Raw genomic sequence first — 21,137 nt, 5'->3', positions numbered from 1 at the left:
TACATTTTAATATAGTCAGTCGTGAACTAAAGTGGGCCGGTCTAAGGCATGAAACTCCAGGGCTGAAAATGAGTCCCAATCCGGCCCTGAATGTTAGCATTTAATGAGCACATGTTGGACCTTCACTTAGCAACATACTACAGTTAGCAAGCTGACTGTGTACTGTTTTACAAATATATTTCAAAGTTCTGATAGGTTTTTCTATCAATTTATATTTCACTATGACAGAGTAGACATGTTAAGCTTGACAACATCCAACTACACACATAATATGATGAAAATTAGGAAACATAAGTGTAAATACTTACTCTGCAACTAGACACTGCTTCAGCCTTCATTGAAGAAAGACAAAATGCTCGTAGTGATGTCACTGAAAACATCAGTGGGTTTCTTAAAGGGGCAGTTACCCCTTAATGACAGGGTGGACAGCAATTTCAGGAACACATGCAAAATGTTCAATATGATTATGAAAATGCAATATACATGATCAAAATTACTTGTTTTGTCAAATAACTTATTGTGGACAATAAAACCATGTAAAAAAAAATGTGGATTTAGTATCATTTAATCACTTATTACATACACTGTAGTTAGCAGAGCAGTGTGTGGGACATGCCAAAATCACGTCCATCCAATGAAAACAAATTGTATAAAATGAAGGAAACACTTTTTTAGAGACTTATCATTGTACTGATATGTGTGCAAATGTTTGGCCACTTATAATAAGACCTCAGACTTTCATTATTCTGCTACATTTTCACGATGACTGAGTGAGTCTGATGAGGACACCAAAGGCACTTCATAGTGATATTGACTCAGCTACAAGGTGAGTTAATTCTTTGTTGGAGGTTTTTTTTATGTCGCAAGAGTAACGTTAGAACAACACTAGTTATAACGAAAGTGTCGAAACTTTTTTATTTTGTCTCGGCTGTTTTAGCCGCTGCGGCTCTCGCCTGGGCATGTCTGGGCATGTAACAGACAGTGTGCCTGTGTGTGTGCGGTGTGCAGCAGAGTGTGTCAGTGTGTGTGTCTGTGTTTGTGTGTGTGTGGTATGCAGCAGTGTGTGAGTGTGTGTGTGTCTGTGTTTGTGTGTGTGCGTTGTGCAGCAGTGTGTGTGTGTGTGTGTCTCTAATGTGTTTGTATTGGATTCGCTCAACCAATCAGCGTGTGTCTCTAATGTGTGTGTATTGCAATTTTCCTCAACCAATCAGCGCGCAGCTCATCTAAATATTCACGAGCATACCATATTTGGAAGAAAAGCTGTCGTTCCAAATAGAGCCAAAACACAGGGATGCATAAGGGCCAAAAAGAATAGCACCTGGGCCATTTTCAGCCCAACCAATGTTACATACCCCATGAGGAGACCATAAGGAACAGTGTGAAATACCCTATATAATCATTCTATCACCCCTTTAAATATTAGATCTCTGTCTTCTAGAGCAGTATTGGTAAACGATTTGATATCAGATAATAAAATTGATTTATTTTGTCTTACTGAAACTTGGCTGGGCCATGAAGAATATGTTAGTCTAAATGAAGCCACTCCTCTCAGTCATATTACTACTCAAATTCCTAGAGGTTCAGGCCGATTAATTTATCCTAAACCTAAACTAAATTATAACTCGTTTGAGAGTCTTGTTCTTAATCTTCAACATCCAAAATGGAAAACATTACAGCCAATTATATTCGTTATTTACAGGGCTCCAGGTTCGTATTCTGTATTTTTATCTGAATTCTCCGAGTTTTTATCATGTTTAGTCCTTAAATCAGACAAAGTACTTATTGTAGGTGATTTTAATAACTATTTGGACGTTGACAATGATAGCCTTAGTACTGCTTTCAACTCATTATTGGATTCAATCGGTTTCAGTCAGTGTGCACAAGGCGACGCACTGTTTTAACCACACCCTCGACCTTGTGCTGGCATACGGTATTGAAATTGAGGATTTAATAATATTTCCGCAGAATTCGGTATTATCAGATCATTCTTTAATTACTTTCGAATTCTTACTACCTGACTATACTAAATTAGATAAAAACTTATACACTAGATGCCCATCTGACAGTGCTATAGCTAAATTTAAGGAAGAGATTCCAACAGCATTTGACTCTATGTCATGCCTTAACATAACAGAGGACCTTTATGTTAACCTCAGTCCCTCTCAAATTGATACATTTGTAGACGGTGCTACGACCTGCCTACGGACAACTTTAGAATCCGTTGCTCCCCTCAAAAAGAAGATGATGAAGCAAAGGAAATTAGCACCTTGGTAAAACTCCCAAACTCGCAAATTAAAACAAATCTCCGACGAAACCCTCGAAGTAAATGGCGTTTCCACCAAAGTGGAAGAATCTCGTTTGGATTGGCAAGAAAGTCTCAAAACCTATAGGAAGGCCCTAAGAAAGGCCAGATCAGACTATTACTCATCACTAATAGAAGAAAATAAGAACAACCCAAGGTTTCTTTTCAGCACTGTAGCCAGGCTGACAGAGTCACAGCTCTACTGAGCCATCTATTCCTCTAGCTCTGAGTGATGACTTCATGAGCTTCTTTAATGATAAAATTATAACAATTAGAGATAAAATCTATCACCTTTTGCCCTCAACTTCTAACGGTTCATCTTTAAACGCAGGAACGCTAGAAAGAACGACTATTCCCGACATATACTTAGACTGCTTTTATCCTATAGACCTTCAACAATTAATGTTAAAGATATCCTCAGCTAAGCCATCTACCTGTCTCTTAGATCCCATCCCAACGAGACTACTCAAAGAAGCGTTACCTGTGGTTAACACTTCATTACTAGATATGATCAATATGTCCTTATTAACAGGTTATGTACCGCAGTCATTTAAAATAGCTGTGATAAAACCTCTTCTGAAAAAACCCACCCTCAATCCTGAGGTCTTAGCAAACTATAGACCTATATCTAACCTTCCCTTTCTATCCAAGATCCTTGAGAAGGTAGTTGCTAATCAGTTATGTGATTTTCTACATAGCAATAGTTTATTTGGTGACTTTCAATCAGGATTTAGAAAGAATCATAGCACAGAGACGGCACTGGTGAAAATTACTAACGACCTTCTAACTGCTGCAGACAAAGGACTTGTCTCCATTCTTGTTTTACTAGATCTTAGTGCTGCATTTGACACTATTGACCATACCATCCTGTTACAGAGACTGGAACACTTAGTTTGCATTAAAGGAATCGCACTAAGCTGGTTTAAGTCCTATTTCTCTGAGCGATCCCAATTTGTTAACATTAACGATAAACCCTCCAAGCACGCTAAAGTTAGCCATGGCATTCCTCAAGGCTCAGTGCTTGGACAAATTCTATTTTCCTTATATATGCTTCCTCTAGGTAATATTATTAAGAAACACTCAATTAACTATCACTGTTACGCAGACGACACCCAATTATATCTGTCAATTAAGCCAGACGAAAGTGGTCAGCTAGCTAAACTTCAAGCGTGTATTAAAGATATAAAATCCTGGATGACCCACAATTTCCTAATGTTAAACTCAAACAAAACTGAAGTTATTGTGATGGGACCAACGCACCTCCGAACTTCATTATCTAAAGATATAGCTATTCTGGATGGTATTGCCCTGGCCTCCAGCACTACTGTCAGAAATGTAGGAGTTATTTTCGATCAGGATATATCCTTCAATGCCCACTTAAAACAAACCTCAAGAACAGCCTTTTTCCATCTTCGTAACATTGCCAAAATTAGGAATATCCTGTCTCAAAACTATGCTTTTTTGCATTTGTTACTTCCAGGCTAGACTACTGTAATTCCTTACTATCAGGTTGCTCAAATAAGTCCCATCTGCTCCTCTTCGTAGTCATCAGTTTTATTTATTATATAATCAATAATATAGCGAGAGTAGAGGGAGGCAGGCCAGTACAGCCCGATCCGGTTGGGGAGAGTTCTAGCCCGACCAGGCACCTCTCTTTAACCTGCCTCTCTTAGTTATGCTATTATAATTCTAGACTGCCGGGGAAGTTCCTTCCTTCCTATGACACACTGAGCTGCTCTCTCATCTCTGTTTCCACTTGTTTCCTTTTGTATGCATCCTGTCCCAGAAATGCTTGTTACTAACCTAGCTTTGGGGGGTTTACTCCCCGGAGTCCTTATGTTTCTTCTTCTTATGATTCTCTGCAATTCCCGGCCGCGTCCTGCTGCGTCCGCCGCATCCACCGCATCCACCCATGCTCTGCAGTGCCACGTTACATCCCACAACGCCCTGCTGTGATGTTCATATGCACAGAGTAGTCAGGATCCGGTATTGGAGACTGCACTACTCAGTATGACACGATATGCCCTGCTATGACATGAACTTCCACAATGACCTTCGAAGTCACTGTTCCATTATCTTTAATGTGACTATTATTTGCCACTGTTCATCACACCCCCAACTGGCCCCGTCAGACACCGCCTACCAAGAGTCTGGGTCTGCCGAGGTTTCTTCCTAAAAGGGAGGTTTTCCTTGCCACTGTCGCAATAGCCACTGCTAATGCTTGCTCTTGAGGGAATTACTGTAATTGTTGGGGTTTTGGAATGTATAGAGTGCGGTCTAGACCTACTCTATCTGTAAAGTGTCTCGAGATAACTCTGTTATGATTTGATACTATAAATAAAATTGAATTGAATTGATTCAGTTCGATTCGATTAGGTGCAATTTGATGAGATACGATTCAGTCTGATAGATACAGTTAATATTCGTTCAATTAATGAATTAGCCAAATTCTATAATAGAAGCATTGCCTACCTTCAAATAAATATGTATTTTGTGAAAGGGACCAGGAATAGCAAAGCTAGGACATGCTAATAGTATAACTTAGACTTAATTAGCTAGATACTTATAACAAAGTAACATACACATGAGCTTCATAATAAATTAAACAGCTTCCTTGCTGCTGTAATCTTACAGACAGTTACTCAAACAAAGGTCCATGTTACAGTCATTGAGGACTCCAATAATAATCATATACAGTATTACGTAAGTACACATATGAGCACAATAATACTGTTGCATGCGTTAGCATGTGGCTAGCGGGCTTTTAAGCTAATGTAGTATATTCTAACTGAACATCTTAGAACAAATAAACGTCAATATAAATGTAACCCAAATACATATCTATATAGCCTACCAGTCTACTAACATGTTTAATGCACACGTGGATGGATGACTCACAGTAGTAGCTAGTAGCCTACAATTCACAATATCCACAATGTAAAGCTATTCCTCTTAGTCACTTTCCCAGCCAACTCCAAAAACAAAACCTAGCAAAGTGTTTTTTTTTCTGCAAACCCAAACAAGGGTGCTGATTGGCTGATCCCTGCCACCCCAAACATGAATGACCTCCTACCCCTTTTTTCTTCTTTATTGCAAAAATAATTACAGTGAAAATACATATATATCAGGGGTTAAGTGGTAAATTATGAAACAAAAGGAAAAAGATAACAAAATAAAAATCTTTATAATAATCCAGCAGTTAATGTAATTAAGAAATGTACATATATCAATGTTGAGTCTTTAAGGCTTTGGGGTTTGTAGACTACTGAATAGTTTATGTATTGTTGCTTTAAATAGAGGATTTCTGTTACAGTATTTACTTTTGTGAATGTGAAATTTTGCTAAGATAATAAAGAGATTTATTATAAAATACGGTTTACTTTCTAAAAAGCAGACATAAAAACCAAACAGCACATCTTTTTACGGTGGTGAAAAGTGGACAGAAATGTTGCTGGAGATATATTGGGCAAAGTCAGCAGGAGAGGACAGCTCCAAAATAAGTATGGTTGTTTCACAATCAAGCCCACAGAAAGAGCAATTCATGTCAATGTCATTTCTTAGTCTCTGCAAATAATGCTTTGCTGGGTAGCACCGATGGAGAAGTTTGAAACAGACATATTGAGGTTTGTTTGTGATCAAGTATTTTGAAGGTAAGGTCCAAAGTTTTTTCCACCGGACATTTGAAACAAATCTGCCCCAGTAATGGATTACAAATGGGATGGTGACAATAGCTGTGTTCAAAATCGTTCCCTATCACGGAAATAGTGCACTATATAGTGGTGTTCGAATTCTCCGCTGTAAATTTCATTCACTATATAGTCCACTATAAAATACCCACAATGCACTATTAATTTGAGTGTACATACGATGTACCCTACATTTTACTCCCGTATACCACAATGCATCGCAGCCATGTTTTCCCGGAGGAGAAGAAGAAGCAGAAATCACAGCGAAAACTGAAAAGGAAAAATGGGAGTGGACTTTAATTTCTAAACAGTGGAAATGTAACATGCAACATATATACAACCTTTTACTATTCTCCTGAGTGTCCGGTTTGTTTCAGGGAGGTATTATAAGTCATTTTCTTTTGGTTTGTTTACATGATGATGGGCGTGCCCGCCTCCGTCACACAAACAACGGGCGCATCCCCTGACGCAAGTCACGCAATGATATGTTTTCAGTGAGTGTCCGAAATCTCGTTTGGTCGTTCCCTATATAGTTCACTATTTAATAAACACTATATAGGGAATAGTGAGTGAGTGAATGAATGAGGGAGCGGTTTTGAACACAGCTAATATCTTTGATCCTTCTGTTTCGGATTGAAGGGCTGGATGCTTTGTTGAAATGACAGCAAAGTAGTCTTGCATTGCCAGACCTATCTCCGCAGCGCTGTGGAGTAAGAGCAAAGCTTCGGCCGAGTATTGGTCCATAAGATCCAGGGGTCTTTATATCAGTGTACTCGTATCTGTGATAATGCAACTGGATCCCGATTCGTATTGGTGAATCTTTACACCCCTGGATGCACCTGTATTCACCCTGTCAGAAACATTTAGCGCCTGCCTCTTTAAGCCCCACTCCTGAAAAGCCCAGTCTGCTCTGATTGGTCAGTGTTTCTGGTCTTCCACATATGGTCTACCAGCTCTTTCCAGCCAGAGAAACACTGTCACAAAGTTCAGCTGCACTTCTACCTTGAATATTACTACAATAGACCGGTGAATCCAAATCCATTCAGCCACTGTGTCAAAAGTCTATAAAACTATCTCTTTGCAAATTTGAGTATTACATCAGTAGACTATCAGCTGTAGGTGGGTGATTTCAACCACTTACCAAGGGAAAAAATAAATAAATTGAACATTTGACCTGGGGAAATGAGAACATAAACCCTTTGAAAGGTATTCCTAATGAGTCATATTAAGAGGATATTGAGCTGGGGAAACATCAGGCCCTGGAAACATCGAACCCTGGAGAAAGAGATATACTCCTGTGATTACAGTAGTAACTGTTAAATCAGTCCAGTGACACTACCATAATGAGGCAGTAATTAGTGTGGAATTAGTTTTTGCATTGCCAGACCTTCCTCCACTGCGCTGCAAAGGAGGGCCTGGCTAGTCCACACAGCATTCCGGGATAGGAGAAAAACGTGCTCTGGTTTGTTGGTTTTTAAACCAATCGCAATTGTCTTGGGCGGTGGTAAGCGCCCGACGGAGCCCCGGTGCCACTGCAAAATAGCCTCGGGAAGGAACTTGTTTTGGTGGAACGTGTATGTTCAAAGGTTGTTTTAATCGTGCAACAGAAAACTCGGGGTTGGAGTCAAACCCGCGGCCACTGCGTCGAGGACTGAGACTCTTTATATGGGTGCTCTACCAGGTGAGCTAACTAGGTGCCCCCCTTTTTTATCTTTTGTAAAGAAATTATCATGTTGTAGTTGTATATTTTTTCCCCCTCTTTTGTAATAGGGGAAGACACTGAATATGCCTTTCAGGCTTCTCTCCTCTCCTGCACGGTAATTGCCTGTTTTTAAAGGGATATTTCACTGCTGGAAAGATGAATATGTATGTGTGAAAATGTATTTTTGGCTCATGTGGATGAAAGACAACAACCCAGAATACACTTGCTTCGCTTCCCTATGAGGCCACTCCCAAGCCACGCCTACCGGTTACAGAGGGCAGTCAAGTGAAGTCAAGTCAAGTGGGTTTTATTGTCATTTCAATCATATACGCTGTATATAGTGAAACAAAACAACGTTTCACAATGGCTCAAGTGGTGTTACACATTTAAAATAGGGTGAGGCTATTTGCACCCCTGGTACAATTGGCAGTGTATGCTATTCGTACCCTGGTGCAATTAGAAGTGCTATTCGTACCCTGGTGCAATTAGAAATTAATGCCATTCGTACCCCGCCGGTGCACACAGCAATGTGTTCTATTAATACCCCGTCTGGTACAAATATCAATGTATGCTATTTGCACCCCTGTGCATTTACAGTACCTTGGCATATATTTACACACAGTTATCCATACTACTCATGTATTACACCTTTTTGTAATATTATCGCTCTGACATTCTTACCCTAACCATAACCAGTCCCACTCCTCTTGCCTAAGCCTAATCAACCCAACCAGAGCAGGCATATTCATGAGTCTTCCCCTACCACCCTGCAAAAAAAATGTGCGTTCGCGGGCCCTGACTTGCAATTGCATGCAAATTATCCAATCCAAAATGAAAACAACAAAAATCACCTCACCCAGGAATCAAACTCCCAATTCCCAGACCAAAGGTCAGTGTTCTAACCACTCACCTAGCAGTTCTTACAGAATGTTGTACAACTGTTTACCACTTGATGTCTTCAAGCCTCGGTTGCTAGGTAACCATACTGTATACAAAAATGGGTATTATGGTACTAACTAACAAACTAACGTTTGTATGCTTTCACTGAAGACAGAAAGTGCAACTTTAGTATCCATTTTCCGCTAGAAATTCAATTGTTGTAAACTTTAGAGACAAAACTTTCCTAATATGCCAGTTTCTACGGTCATGGAAGATGAACATCTGCCATGATTTGGGTGCACGCGAGAAACATTTTTTTTTTTGTTACGTCACAGGGTGTGAATAGCTCAGCTGTGTGGCCGAGGCTATTTGTACCGGGGGTGCAAATAGACACTCGGTTTAAAATACATAAAAACGACATTATATAAAAACGACATACGAGACAGACTACATTTAGTGCACACACATTATAGACTATACATAAAGTGCAATTACTGCTTAAAGTAGAGCATTTAAGACAGACAAGGGACAGGACAGATAACAAAAGACAGGGCATAAGTAGACTAACAGAGTAGTGATTGTTGTAAGTTAGGTTCACCGTGAGGTGAAGGTAGAAAAAAAGAACTTTCTTGAGATTTGCGTGGTTGAAATCACCAGCAACAATAAATAGTCCGTCCGGATGTGTGCTTTGGAGCTCACTGATAGCTCCATAAAGTTCAGCTAACGCTTTATGTCAGATAATGTCCATAATAATTGGACGAGTTTTTGACAGTTTTCATTGGTTATGAGGAGCAATATGAGAGAGAAAATAGGTAATCATTTATCATTGTTTAGGTAAGCTACATTAAACCAAAAATCTTTTTCCTCGCCATAGGGCGCAATGATGAAGAAAACATTAACGTGAGATAACTTCTATAATCGTTGGATTTCGATTTAGTTTTTTTAACAGGCTTAAGTGTTCATGACAAGATATGACCATGATAAATCTGGTGATGATTGATCATTGTTTAGATACATTAAACCACGTTAAGCTTTTTCACGTTAAGCGTTTTAGAATGTCCCTGTCGTAACCTTTGTTGGTCATTTCCTTCGCGAGCTCCTGATAAATGATGGCGTTTCTTAGATTTTTGCTATCTAAAAGAGCCGTTATATTTTTCTGGTAAATTAAATGAAAAAAGTATCTTGTCTCCTCGTTTGTCCGCTTACATCTGTTTTTGTTGACAGCTGTCATGTGTGCAAACAGAGCGGAAATACTTGGCGGAAATGAACTGAAACTTCTTCTTCTTTGTTTTATTGTTTTATTTTATGGTTATGTTGCAACCATAAAATGACCTAAAACTTAATCGGAATTCATTATTTATTTGGCAAATAACATTTCCATCAGCGTTTATCGCATAAGCCGTATATCGATCAAGAGAAAATCCGATGAGACCGAACGTATTTTCTTCGATATTCATGAAATTCAGTCGGATTTTACTGTTTCCATAAGGCATTTTTCATTCGATATCACTTAATTCGGATAAAAACGTGTGGATGGAAACATGTCAATAGTCTCCGATCTGTACCAATGTATCCCGGTGATACACATGTGCGGCAGTTTGAATGCACATAATTGTAAGGTTGCTGCTGAAAAAGTCTTTGCCAGACAAACACTTTACATTCTACTGCAGCAGCTGCTCTGGCCGCCTCTTGTTCCTCCATCATCCGCAACTGTTCCTCGCTGTATTGCGGCTCATACAGGTAGCCACGGGCATCGGATTCGCGCACCAGATCTTCAAAATCCCCTTCTGCCATATCATGTTCAAAACTACCTTCCGCCATCCTGGTTAGCCTACTAAAGTATGAATTAATTACTCAGCTTTCTCCACAGAGCAATAGCCTGTTTAGAGTCAAGATGGCTAACACTATTTGACATTCTGGGAGTGCGGTGTGAATGCAGAACTTGCTCCTACTACTGGCTGTAGTCTATAGCCTCTGGCCAAAAAAGCCTCTGATGACACAAAATGACGATTTTTTAGTCATCAGAGGTTTCTGTAACCTGTATTCCAAACTAGGGACAGTAAATTTGTACAATAACAAAGGACTATCTAAAAGGGGATGTGGAGTGTTTCTGAATAAAACAAGACCAGTGTTTTCAAAGACGGCAACCGGTGCTCAGTTTTATTGTTTTATTTTCATATTAAAATACAATTTAGATTAAACCAAACATAAAGAAAGCCAACAGAGAAAAATGTTTCTCCAGCCAGCACCCTTATAACCAAAGCTATGAAACAGCATGCATAAATGTCCACCAACTCAGTTATCAAACACCCCCTTTCAGACCAAAGATTCGCTATAAGAAAAAGTTTTAGAACGTTGCAGAAAAAAGTTGCAGCGGTCTGAACCGGCCTGTCTCAACACGACTCAAACCAGCTGATGGCGTCACTGCGACTCAGCTGGTCGAGTCTCCAGAGGCTGGTTTTAGAACATAAGGGACGTAATCTGTTTCAACAGATAATAGAGAAGTCACCTTGTAAAGTCAGCTACAAATAAATATAGAAATAAAATGATCCATTTTATTTCTATGGTAAAAACTGTTAACTGGTTGAAATGGCAGCTAGACGGAGGCTCACGTTATCCACTTTCATATTTAGATGCAACAAATGATAAATTCAGCAACAAAAAGCTTGGAAGTTGGAAGTTAGAAAGAAAGTACAAAGATTTGTTGCCATGGAGATTATACATTGTCTCGTCTCATCTCATTGGTGTGAACTGGCAGGTTTTAGAACGCTGCAGACCGGAGACTTGCATGTAGTCGCACGTTTCAACTCATCACGTGGCCAATCTTTGATCTGGACTGGGCTTAAGATTAACATGGTAACATTTTGCAAACTTTAGGCAAGCTAACAACATATGGCATTAACCTTCGCCATTTTTCTATCATCCAATTGTAAATGTAGTACTCAGCAAATTATTTCACCCAATATACAGTAACACTTTTGTTTTGATGTTCTAAGCAAATCCTACAGAGGTCATACAATATTATATATAGCCACACTCATGCATCATGCTACTTCTACTATACCTCAGATATTTTCAAGTAATTTCATGTTGATGGAGAAATTCAACACACACACACACACTTGCACACCGCTGGCACACCTATGGGAGCAATTTGGGTTTCAGTATGTTGCCCAAGGACTTTTGACATGCAGACTGGAGGTGCCGGGTATCGATTTTCATAGCGGCTCTACCTCCTGAGACACAGCCGCCCATCTCTTTGTTTTTTAGCTAGCAGAGCTCTAGAAGGTTGCAGGCTGTTTCAAGGATCTGGATCTAACAGCAGCACAAGTTTTTGAGGCTCCAGCATTGCTTGATGGTAAGCGAGTATGACAAGAGTGTCACGGGGGGCTCGGATAAACAAAGTGGACACACACTGGCAGGTGAACAGGCTTTATTGTAAACAAATGTGTCATTAATAAACACAAAGCTGCCATACGGGCAGATACGGTTACGACCCTTAAGGACACTGCATTTTTTGAGTGCACAGTTCAGTTCCTCATTTCCTCTGTGTGCCTGTCACCTGCCTCCTCTAGCATGTCAGTCCTCCCCTGAACTCAGTTTATGTCACCCTTACACCAAAAGACTTTTCAAGTGATTCCACTGTCGCAGACAATTTTCCAAAGTCTTGCTAAAGTTGGGGCGCGCTCCCGTTGTCTCAATATTTGATGTAAGGTTGTCATAAAAACTCAGTCCCAGTCATTCGTTTTCCTGTCTGCAGATATTGACTACCAAAGGTTGCCAATATGACAATGAAAGCAGCAAATAATTTATAATTTATACTGTTTATTGATCCCCAGTGGGGAAACTACAATTTACACTCTGTTAGAAATCACTACACACAGGCCTGCCAGTGCTGGACCAGCGCCCTGAGCGGTTGGGGGGATACAGTGCCTTACTCAAGAGCACCTGGCAGTGCCCAGGAGGTGAACTGGCATCTCTCCAAAGGTGTGTGTGTGTGTGTGTGAGAGAGTGTGTGTGAGTGAGTGAGCGAGTGAGTGTGTGAGTGTGTGAGTGTATACAACAGGGGACTTCAGCATCGTTACACATTTCGCCAACAGGGGACATTTTGGACTTGATGGCAAAGCCTTTTTAATGACACCAATTTCCTTTCTTGAGGAAGCCCTTTCTTTTGGATGCCCATGAGTTTCCTGAAACTACATGGATGGCAATTCAATGTTTACACAAAAGTGATTGAATAATTGAAAGTCAAACTGCATTAAGTGCACACATTTTCCTTATTTATACACTACATGCAGGAAAAGATCTTACCTTCTTGACTTGTGGTAGCAGTCTGCTCAGATTGGGTATCCTCTGAATCTGAGTCACTGAGGTCATACTGAGCTGCAACACAATGTTTAAAATGAATTCTTAAAACTGTAAAAGTATTTGTTTCCATTATCTGTTAAAGTATTTTGTTCCATTAAGTATACAGCCTGTGCTTTGTTTAAAAAAGTACAGGGATTCTTTAAATCCTTTACTTACAGTTGATGTTTGGTGTTATTTCTTCCAGGGAGCCCACTCCACCTTACAGGGCAAAAAGAAGTCTGCTCACTTTTGCCCTTTGGAGGGTTTCTTCAGTGAGTCTGTAAAACTCAAGATATACTCACTGATATTGGACCCCAATATCATGTCCCATGAAAGTTGCCAGCTGGTCTGCTTCATGAATTTGCAGGTTAAGGAGTTGTGAAACTGTGGCTACATTTTCTCAATTTTGTGGATGTGATATTTTCTGGGTGTTTGGCTCCACAACCCTCTGCATAACGCTTTAAGCTGTCACATCCTCGAATGTTGTCCTGAGATCCATAAAAGGAATGGGCAAAAATGTAGGGATTGATCAGGGATATCCCAACCTCTTCCCTGGTTTTAATCAGTAGTTCCACTGACTTGTTGGGAACAGCACTGGTCCTTTGCTGCCCCTTTTGCCCAGTACCCTAATGAATTTCTGACATAACTTCTTTTCAAAGGGTGACAGATTCTCTAGCATTTTATCCTGTTTGTTTCTCTGCAGATATGTTTTGAATTCCATTCTAGGAACTTCTCCTTCACAGTGACGATTGAATAATATCAGCTGTGTCAGCGTGACATGAGAGCTTTTTTGTTGACTTCTTCAAGACATTTCTAATGATCCTGGCGCTTCTTAATGTCTTCTGATAGAAGCAGGATTTGGGGGCTGTTTAATTTCTTTTGATACTTTTTTTCAGTGCATTGGATGACATTTTTTCTAATCCAGTTCAATTACTTTAAGGAATTGCTCTGCTCTTCCCTTTAAAGCATTGTCCTCTTGACACAGATCTTCACCTTGCAAAATATACAACACCTTCACAGGGAAATAACGCAGATTAATGACTATTGAGCATATCAGAGATGTGAGGTGGTTGCGTACAAATGAGGAAGTTAAAAATACATAAATAACCAATGTTTCTCATGTCTTATTGAAAGAAAGGGCCAAACAACCTTTTCATAAAGGGAGCAATGACGAGCGTGGTAGCTATCGCCTATAATCAAAGATGTAAGGGTTGACACAGATGTATGCTTGTAGATTACATCCCCATTGTCCAGACCTGATTAAAATGACTGCTTCAATAACCATCTTTCTACAGACCATAGGAAAGCTAGTTTTAGTCTTAATTAACCCACAAGGTTATTGATGTGAGATTTAAACACCAGTTTTTCATCAAGCCAGATGCCGCAGCACAGTGTGTTCCATTATCCAAGGCAGAAACAATATTATCAGTGACCAGAGTGATGGCTGAGATGGTACCATGGTAAGCTCTAAAACCGGACTGGTGTACATATAAGATGGAGTGATTTGCGAGGAAATCTTTGAGTTGGCAGCTTACAATAAATTCTAAAAGTTTTGCCAAACAAGACAATCTAGATATTGGCTTATAATTATTAGCTACATTTCTTCCACCCTTATTCAAGGGAAGGTGCATGTTTTCCAGACTCTTTGAACAATACAGGAAGACACAGACAGATTAAACATATAAGTTATATGTTCTGCAATTACAGGGGCAGAGAGCTGGAGAAAAGAATTATGAAGTTTGTCTGCACCAGTAGATTTCTTGGGTCAACAGCTAGGAGAGCCTCAAGTAAAAAATTAAATGACTAATTTTCAAAGAGCAGTACAGTAGACTGATTGGAGAAATATAATTACTGGGAGCAACACAGAAACAGACAGCAACATGTTTGTTGCCAAGCTACATAGTTTAGTTAAGGAATTTACCAGAATGGTCAAAGGAAAGAAAAAAAACAATGCACTCCCCTGGCTTAATACTGACATATTTAATCTGATGAAGGAAAGAGATTCTGCATTAAAAAGATCATTAAAAACCAAGTTGAATAGTGACAGTAATTCACTTCATTACGTAATAGAGTAGTCAAAGAAATCAGAAAAGCTAAAGCTATTTTTTTATAACCATTATTAATGAGGCAAATGGTAACACAAAGCTGATCTGGGAACAAATTAAGAATGTAATGGGAATTAGCTATAGGACTAGGAACCGGCTAGAGTTGAACCTGAATGGTAAATTAATGCAAGATCCAGCACAAATATCTGTAGCCTTTAATGAATATTTTATCAATTCTGTGGCTGAAATCACACAGAATTTTCCTCTAACAAGTGGAAATATTGTTAAAGTAGGTGAAAGCAAGCCTTATTTCAGCATTCAACCTACTTCTTACTTCTCAACTTAACATTCAGGCAATTATTAATTCTCTTAAAATTTCAACGGCAAAGGATATTTATGGTATGGATCCTAAAATGCTTAAATCCCTGAAAGAATTTCTAGCCTACCTGATCACACAAACCGTCAATCAGTCAGTACTCGAGGGGATATTCCCAACTCCCTGGAAGACTGCAATTTTAACTCCCATATTTAAGTCAAATGACTCTCTGAATATATGTAACTACTGCCCAATCAGTATTCTGTCTGTGAGCTCCAAGGTTGCTGAGAAATGTGTAACAGAGCTGCTTGTTTCTTTTTTAAATAATGGTCCATTTAATCTTCATCTGATGCAGTTTGGCTTCAGGGCCTGTCACTCTGCGGAAACAGCTAACTGCTTCTTTACAGAGAAGATCCGAGCACTGGTCGACATGGGAGGTGTTGTTGGTGCTGTGTTTTTAGACCTTCGTAAAGCATTTGACACAGTCAACCATCAGGTCCTTATTGCCAAACTGTCTTATTTTAATTTCTCCCCGTTAGCGACAAAATGGATTGAGTCGTATCTAACTGGCAGAGAACAATATGTTTCTGTGAGCGGTTATCGTTCATCAGCTCTTGGCTTATGCACAGGGGTACCACAAGGATTGTGAAGTCCAAACAATAATGTATGTGGACGATACCGTAGTATATGTGCATGCCAAAACAAAACATCTGGCTGCTGCCAAACTTACCACAGCCATGGATAAGATCACCGATTGGCTAAATCGTTCCTGCCTTCAACTTAATGTAAATAAAACTGTAAGAATGTTTTTCACAAAAAGACAATGTAATATTGTCTCAAATGTTTTTAATTTTTAATTTTATTTAACCTTTATTTATTCAGGGAAGGTTCGCTGAGAGGCAGCCTCTCTTTTCCAGGAACGCCCTGATCACATTCACACAGTTACGCATTCATACCTGGAAGTTGCCCAGTACAACCATATAACCATCTCAGTGCAAAACTTTATGATTGTGCCACAATTTAAGTATGGGCATTATTATCTCTAATTTAATCCGGACCTGTGCCGGAGGCTCACCTTCACCCGGACATTGCCTCCAGCCCCACCGGAGATACATTCACCGGAATTCTCACCACAACAGCTCAACAGGAATAATGTCCATCTGGTCCAGCTCTCGTCGCCCTCCATGCTCCACCAACCGGGCTGTCGACCACAGCGTGTTAGCCTGCCTAGCTCGGTCGGCTAGCACCTTCACCAGCTGTGACAACACCTCACTCAACTTCGCTCTGCTCAACATCTGTTCACTGACAGGCAAGGGACATCAATTTCAATATCACATGGACAAAATCAATCTGCCTCTCACCAAAGACTTCACTTCCTGCTTAGAGTGTTTTGGATGTCAGCAACATACAACTTTTCCCATGGACTCCAAAGGACATATTCTGGACCTAATCTGCTGCTCTGGTGTCACCCCTTCTGACCTTACAGCTGATGAACTCCCCATAACTTTCTCTTCTCATTTACAGTGAAACTCACTCTCTCCATCTCTAAAATACCGCGCCTAATTTCATTTCGTAATATAATGAATATCAACTCTCACTTCAAGTATCCCTGACACTCACAATCTATCCACCCCCGATGATCTGGTCTCTCATTACAACACTGAACTCCATAATATTCTTAATTCCTTTGCTCCGTTAAGAAACTTAGAGATCCGTTAAGATCTGTTTCTTTTTCTGTCTCCGCCCCTTGGTTCACCCCCGATCTTCGTCTCACAAAAGCCAAGGGTCGGCAATTTGAAAGTCTTCATAGAAAAATTGGTCTCACTATTCACAAATAAATGTACAATAACCACGTCTTACGTTATAAGGACTCCAGCACCAAAACCCACTACTACTCCAGTATGATCACTGCCAATAAAGGAAACTCCAAGTTTTCCCTACTTAACAATATCACCCAACCACAGGACTTTCTCCCCCCTCACTTGTATACAACCTCCTTCTGCAACTCCATCATGTCCTTTTTCACTGAAAAAAATCAAGACAGCACACACACATCCACCAGCACCGAGGATCAATCCCTCACCTCAGCATCTCAGGCAACTTTCACCCATCCACGCACTCATTCTCCTCCTTCCAGCTCCCCGCTATTTCAGAAATCACAGAACTCACCCGGAAATCCAAGCCATCCACTTGTCAACTTGATCCCCTCCCCACACAACTTGTTAAAGCCTGCCTTCCCTCCCTTGTCCCCCTCATTTCTGCTATCATCCACTCCTCTCTCACCACTGGAACTGTGCCTACATCCTTCAAAACTGCTGCCATTACTCCACTTTTGAAAAAACCTGGTGCCGACCCACCCAACTTCAACAACTTCCGTCCTATATCCAATCTACCCTTCATCTACAAAATCCTTGAAAAACAGTTGCCTCTCAACTCCATTTTCACCTAGCCCACAATAACCTGTATAAACAGTTCCAGTCCAGTTTCCGCCCACTCCATAGCACTGAAAAAGCACTTACCAAAATCACCAACGACCTCCTTATGGCAGCTGATTCTGGACTCCTCACCATCCTCATCCTCTTCGACCTGAGTGCAGCCTTTGATGCCATCTGTCATACCACCCTCCTCAACAGGCTATCTTCCATCGGCATCACCCACACTCCGTTAGACTTGTTCACAACTTATCTCTCTGGCCGCACTCAGTTCATTCACCTCAAGTCTTTTAAATCCATTCCCTCCTCTGTCACTTCAGGTGTGCCCCAGGGCCCTGTCCTGGGGCCCCTACTCTTCATAATTTACCTCCTTCCCCTCTGCAATATCTTCTGCAAATTTAACATTCACTTCCACTGTTATGCTGATGACACCCAGCTCTACCTCTCCACCAAACCCTTGTCCACTCCCCCGCCCACCTCCCTTACTGATTGCATCTCTGAAATAAAAACCTGTTCACCCAAAACTTCTTTAAATTAAACCGTAATAAAACCAAGGTTCTCCTCATTGGCACCAAATCCACTTTATCCAAAACCGACAGTTTTTCTCTGACTATTGATAACTCCTCCGTTTCACCCTCCCCCGGGTTAAGAGTCTGGGTGTCATCCTTGACAGCACACTATCCTTTCAACCCCACATCAATAACATTACCCGGTCTGCCTACTTCCACCTACGAAACATCAATCACCTCCACCCCTCCCTTAACCCCCACACTGCCGTCCTTGTCCACAGTCTCGTCACTTCCCGTCTGGATTATTGTAACTCTCTCCTCTTCGGCCTCCCTCACATATCCCTCCATAAAGTTCAACTGGTCCAGAATTCAGCTGCCTGCATCATAACTCGAATCCCCTCCATCCACCACATCGCTCCTGTCCTCCAACAGCTTCACTGGCTCCCAGTCCAGTTCCGTATACAATTCAAAGTACTCCTGTTTGCATTCAAGGCCATCCACAACCTCACCCCCCATATTTGTCTGACCTCCTCCAGCGTTCCACTCCCTCCCTCTCCCTCAGATCCTCTTTCTCCATACACCTGTCTGTCCCCTCTGCCCATCTCACCACCATGGGGAGCAGATCATTCAACCGCTCTGCTCCCACTTCATTCCCACCTTTCAAATTACAACTCAAAACACATCTGTTTAAAACCGCCTATTCCACTTAATGTCAATAGCTCTGCCTCTTACTGTTGTTATTGTTGTAGTATTCTTATTTTTTGCTGTTTTTAAAGGTCTTATGTATCCCTGTACGGTGTCCTTGAGTGCCAAGAAAGGTGCCTTTAAATAAAATTTATTATTATTTATTATTTAGATCTGTTCTTAAATATATATTTGCCCTGCAGTGCCCTGCTACATCATGTAACGCCCTGCAGTGCCCTGCTACACCATGAAATACTACAACTATTTCTAGTCATAGTTCCATTATCTTTATTCTGACTATAATTGCCACTGTTCCTTACACCCAACCGGCACCATCAGACACCGCCTACCAAGAGCCTGGGTCTGTCCGAAGTTTCTCCCTAAAAGGAAGTTTTCCTCACCACTCAAGGTGATTTAGTACCACTGTTGCACTAAATGCTTGCTGTTGGGGGAATTACTGGAATTGTTGGGTATTTGTAAATTATAGAGTGTAGTCTAGACCTACTCTATCTGTAAAGTGTCTTGAGATAAGTATTGTTATGATTTGATACTATAAATAAAATTGAATTGAATTTGAATATTTTTAAAAGCGGCATGTTTTTTTTTTAAAGCTAGTTCGACCTCAGGGATAAAAAGGGTGTCATGAATATCACTATCAAAAGGTCACGAAGAAAGGCTTGTGCATTCAAATTATTTAGGTTTCTCTTAATTAAAACACAAGCAGAGGATCTATTGACATGGGTATGATGAATGCATTCTATGGGGCAGTGATCGCACCCAGGTCAAGAACTCCACAGGTAAATATGTTATCACTCTTATTAGAAAAGATAAGGTCAATAAGTGATGATTTTGAGGGATTCTTTAAGTTTGGCCCGGTGGGATCAGTTACTAGATGTGTGAGATTATCAGAGGCACTTGTCAGCCAATCCAAATTAAAATCACCCATAACTATGACTATTCTGCATTAGTATATAAAAGAGAGATGCACACTTGCATGCACACATGCTGCATAGCTAATTCTGTTTATAATTAAATCAAGCCAGTGAGCGGGGTCGATGTTGCAGCGTCTGTTTTAGACCTGGAACTGCCAAAACCGTACACATTTCACCAAACACAGAGGTTGTGTGATAATAGTATTTCTGTGCAAATTAGCACCTCTGTGATTTGTGGTTGTATTGGCTGCGTTGGCAATTATAAAGTAAAGTTATGACAGAGCTTTGACATTATATGCGGGGCATAATGTTAGTAAATTTGAGAAAAAATAAACCCTATTCACACGGGATTACCCCGTCCACATCTGAGCCGGTGTCACCCCGTGCCCCCATTTAGCCCCCCTCCTGTGTTTAGCAGCCCATGGCAGCGGCTCTTTCTTGAGCTCAGCGCCCTTAGCGGACACCCCCCCCCCAGCGTCGCAGAGCAGAGAATACTGCTTTTTCTTTAATTTTACATACTTGGCAATTTTTGGAATCATTCAAATTTGGCTGTGTGGTATTAACACATTTTCGTGTGTGTATCTGTGTGCGTGTGCGTGTGTGTGTGTGTGTCGTACCCTAGAGGGTGAAAAATCAATCTCAACCAATTAACTTGTCCAAACAACCTGTGGTAGACAGCGACAGAGAGAATGACAAAATGTACCATGGAAATGTCTGCCCCAGCATTACCCAGACAAAAGACCTTTAGTCTGTGTTTAATAAGAGCGAGTGACATTGATACAAGCCTCTGCACTGACACTCACTCTGGCCTTTGACTAATAAAGTGTCTCATTAATAAGGTTATAAGTTTATTTATTTATATTCAAATTGTGTCACCCTAAGCTTTTAAAAAATAATACATTAGTTGATGTTATACTCAAATGTTCTTAATTCCTCTTGATTCCAAAGCAATTTCGCAGGAATGAGAGTATTATTTTGTCAAGGCGGAGAAAGGAAGATTGCCCCTGGAAATGATATTTGATATCTAACCAGAAGGGAGCAGTGAGACTCCAAAACAAATTATTTGCAATGAACCTCAATAAAGTGTTGTAGCTTATACGTTAATTAGTGATGGCAAATTGAAGCTTCGTGAGCCATTTTATGTATTTTCTAATCCCCACTAGATCTTGGTGTAAAAAAAAAAAAAATGGCTCTAGTAATGGTAATTCATTGTGCTTCCACCCTTTGTTAAACAGAGAGCACCATCTAGTGGGCTCAGAAAATAAAGAAAATGGTTCATAAAGCTTCATGAGGCTTCATTTGG

The 21,137-nt window shown here is 40.4% G+C and overlaps 1 pseudogene; it reads left to right on the top strand.

Moving 5' to 3' along the window:
* The first annotated feature begins 1,418 nt into the window (after positions 1 to 1,418).
* LOC120567426 overlaps positions 1,419 to 21,137 on the top strand; it is a 91,891-nt pseudogene continuing 72,172 nt past the window's right edge.

The sequence above is a fragment of the Perca fluviatilis genome, chromosome 10 (assembly GCF_010015445.1).
Source record: "Perca fluviatilis chromosome 10, GENO_Pfluv_1.0, whole genome shotgun sequence".
NCBI classification, from domain to species: Eukaryota; Metazoa; Chordata; class Actinopteri; order Perciformes; family Percidae; genus Perca; species Perca fluviatilis.
Note: the sequence above shows the minus strand (reverse complement) of the source record. Positions and strands in the feature narration are given on the sequence as shown.